The sequence below is a fragment of the Cryptomeria japonica genome, chromosome 1 (genome assembly GCF_030272615.1).
Source record: "Cryptomeria japonica chromosome 1, Sugi_1.0, whole genome shotgun sequence".
NCBI lineage: Eukaryota > Viridiplantae > Streptophyta > Pinopsida > Cupressales > Cupressaceae > Cryptomeria > Cryptomeria japonica.
In genome coordinates, this window is record NC_081405.1 from 68,132,160 (window position 1) to 68,135,420 (window position 3,261).

The following is a 3,261-nucleotide window of genomic DNA, read 5'->3' on the forward strand; positions in this document are numbered from 1 at the left end:
ACATTTCATTTGTTTGAGATGATCAATTCATCAAGTCTAAATAATTTAAATCTTTCTTATACCACTTCAAAGGGAAGAAGATGAGGGAAGCAATGCCAAATATCACACCAAAGAATGAGGAGTCAATTTTGCAGAAGCTTAGGGATGACATTGATGCAGAAATGGAGACAATGACCCCTCAGAGAGGAAGGCAGTTTCTAGTGGAGGCAGGTATTATTCTTTTCCCAGGATGGGATTGAGTGCATCTTTTATTTTTGAAACTTTATTACATTCAAACAATAAGGACTTCAAGTTGAATGTCCAAGGGGTTAATGATATATTCATTGGATCGAGGTATGATCTGGATGAACAAGCAATATTGTTATGGGCATTGTACCCCCCAAATAAAAGGCCAAAAATCATAGATGTGGATAAAGATTTTGGTCACATGATGAATTTAAAAGTTGGAGAGGTAGATCCTATGGTCACTGCTGACATAGGTATTAATATCGCAAAATTCAATAAGGCTCAAATGAAGCACGAGATAGCAGAGAAAAATAAATATAAGGACTTGTATGAAGAAACCCTTAAGAGGAGTGGGCATCTAATCCCTTAAATTACTGATTCAGGAGGCCACTGCAAGAACAAATTTGAAAAATTAGCTTATGAGCACAATAAGTTAGAGATGGAGATGAAGAGCATTAGGGCTGATACTTCTTGTGTATTGATGAGTAAAAGATATGATAACATGGAGAAGGCATTGAACAAATTTTGGGATTTATATCAAAGGAACATGGACAATATGGCGTCTAATACCAAAATTCAAGATAGACTCAACCTGTTGTTACAAGATGCATCGACTATGGAAAATGTGAAGAAGAAGGTTTAGGGTTTGCTTGTCACACATGATGAATTTACGAAGGAATTGAAATCTGAATTTGAAGAGTGCCAACAAATTGTTCAACATGGTGTTCCTAGTTTGGTAGATGATACAGGTATAATCAAGGACAAGACCATATGGCTTTCTAATTGCAAGTCTTTTCTTAGTGCAGCCCAAGCCATTGCCAAAATGGATATTCTTGATATGAATGACACGACCGATCAGTTGGAGAACTTTTACGTGATAGAGAACACAGCCAAGGATGCAATATTCAATGCTACAACTTACAAAGACACAGGCTATTTGCGGCACATTCAGAAGTGCGGATAGCAGCTGGATCAAAAATCGTAAGTCATTGTTTAGTTTTGTATTTATAGTGCAGTTGATATTTAAGTTAGGTTGTTTAGTTAGTTGTTTAGGATAATGAAAGGGCGTGTCCTTTCATTCGTATCTCTTAGCATGTGTATATATAATGAGTCATTTTGTATGTAAAGGCATAGAGGATTCAGAAAAAACATACTGCCTGGAAGGACTACAAGTTATATGTATTAGGGAGGTCTATAGGAAGAAGAAGTATCTTTTTTGTGCAAACAGACTATAATGGAGTATTTTCAAGTCCAGCTTATGTATGCAATCATCTCCTAAGGATTAATATATAAAGGTTCATTGTTTCTTTTTCTAAATATAGTGCATACTTCTGTGTTGATGAGTTATCTTTGTCCTCTTGATAAATCTATAATTTGATTTTCTATGATGCGCCATCACATGTTGTTACATTAAATGTGAGATTGGTTTTTTTTCATTGTTGTGTAACACATACTGAAAGCTTCATAGTTGATGATTAATATTGTCTCAGGAGTTGATAAGGTTTTTTGTCCACAAAGTGTCATAAATATCCCTAGATAGAGGCATTGGTCTATTATTTTTCTTGTAAGGTCCTGGTTGGCCATGCATTTAAGGTCCTTGATAGAGAAACATTCTTCCTAAATTTTATATGAACTGATCTTGCATATTTCTTTTAAGTCCTAAAAGCATTCTTATTCTTAATACATTATCATAATCATTTTCATTTCTTTTCAAAGGCATTCACTTAAAGAACATAATAAAGCATAATTGCAAAACAACAATTTGCAAGTTTTGTAATTTGCTAAAAGGCTTAAATCCACTTTAAATAATCTCTTTGTGCTTGAGAAGAAGAGGTATACCCACCTAGGCTCAGTGGAGCCTTAAGTGTAGAGGGATTTGATCTTCGACCATCCCTATTCGTTTGCAAAGGCTAGTTGGATTAGTTGAGGGTTTGGCAAACCCTTAAGTTTTCCAATCTATGGTTTTGGGCACCAACATACCGGAGGAAGATTTCAAGGAGGAAAAGGATACACCGGATGAAGAGGAACTAGTATGGATTAGAACAAGGACAAGGAAGTAAGAAAAGAAGGTAATTCATACCGGAAGGATGATAGAAATTTCTACCAGAGGAGAGAACCAGATGGTTACCGGAATGAGAACTTTGGAAGACAAGACAACAGGACATTCCGAGGAACCTATTTTAAATGTGGAGGAGAAAGACACTGTTCCTTTGAATGTAAGAAGTCAGAGGCTACCAGAAGAGTGACAGTGGTGGAAGAGAACCCCACCAGATCAAACAATAAACCAGAAAATGGAGAACTATTGATGATGAGGAAAGATTTGTGTCATACCAGAGAAGATAAAGAACCCTTATAGAGGAAGAGCCTGTTCAAGACTAGATGTAAGGTATCTGAGTGTTGTAAAGTTGTTATTGATTGTGGTAGTTTGGATAATCTTGTTTCTGAAGAGATGGTGAATAAGTTGAATTTGGAAAGATTGAAACACCCTAAGCCTTACTAGATAGCATGGATTCAGGATGAACATAAGTTGTTAGTAAGTGAACAGTGCTTAGTAAAATTAAAAATTGGGAATTATCATGATGAAGTTTTGTGTGATATTATGCCTATGGACATTTGTCATCTTTTGTTGGGAAGACCTTGGCAGTTTGATAGAAAGGTAATACATGATGGAAGGAAGAATACATACACTATTGTGGCCAATGGGATGAAGCAAACCTTGTTGCCTTTGGAGGAACCTCTGAAGAATGAAGTCTGTACAAATACCAGAATCTGTCTTGTAGATGGAAAGAAGTTCATAGATGGACTGAGACATAAGAATAAATATTTTTCCTTAATTCCTAAGAGGACTGAGAGAATGAAACCAGAAGGAGAACACCCAACAAAGATAAGAGATTTGTTGACAGAATATAAGGACATCATTTTAGATAATGTACCTGATGGATTGCCACTTGTTAGAAGTATTAGTCATTACATGGACTTAGTTCCTGGAGCTAGTTTGCCTAACAAATATGCACACTAGTTAACACCAACAGAGAA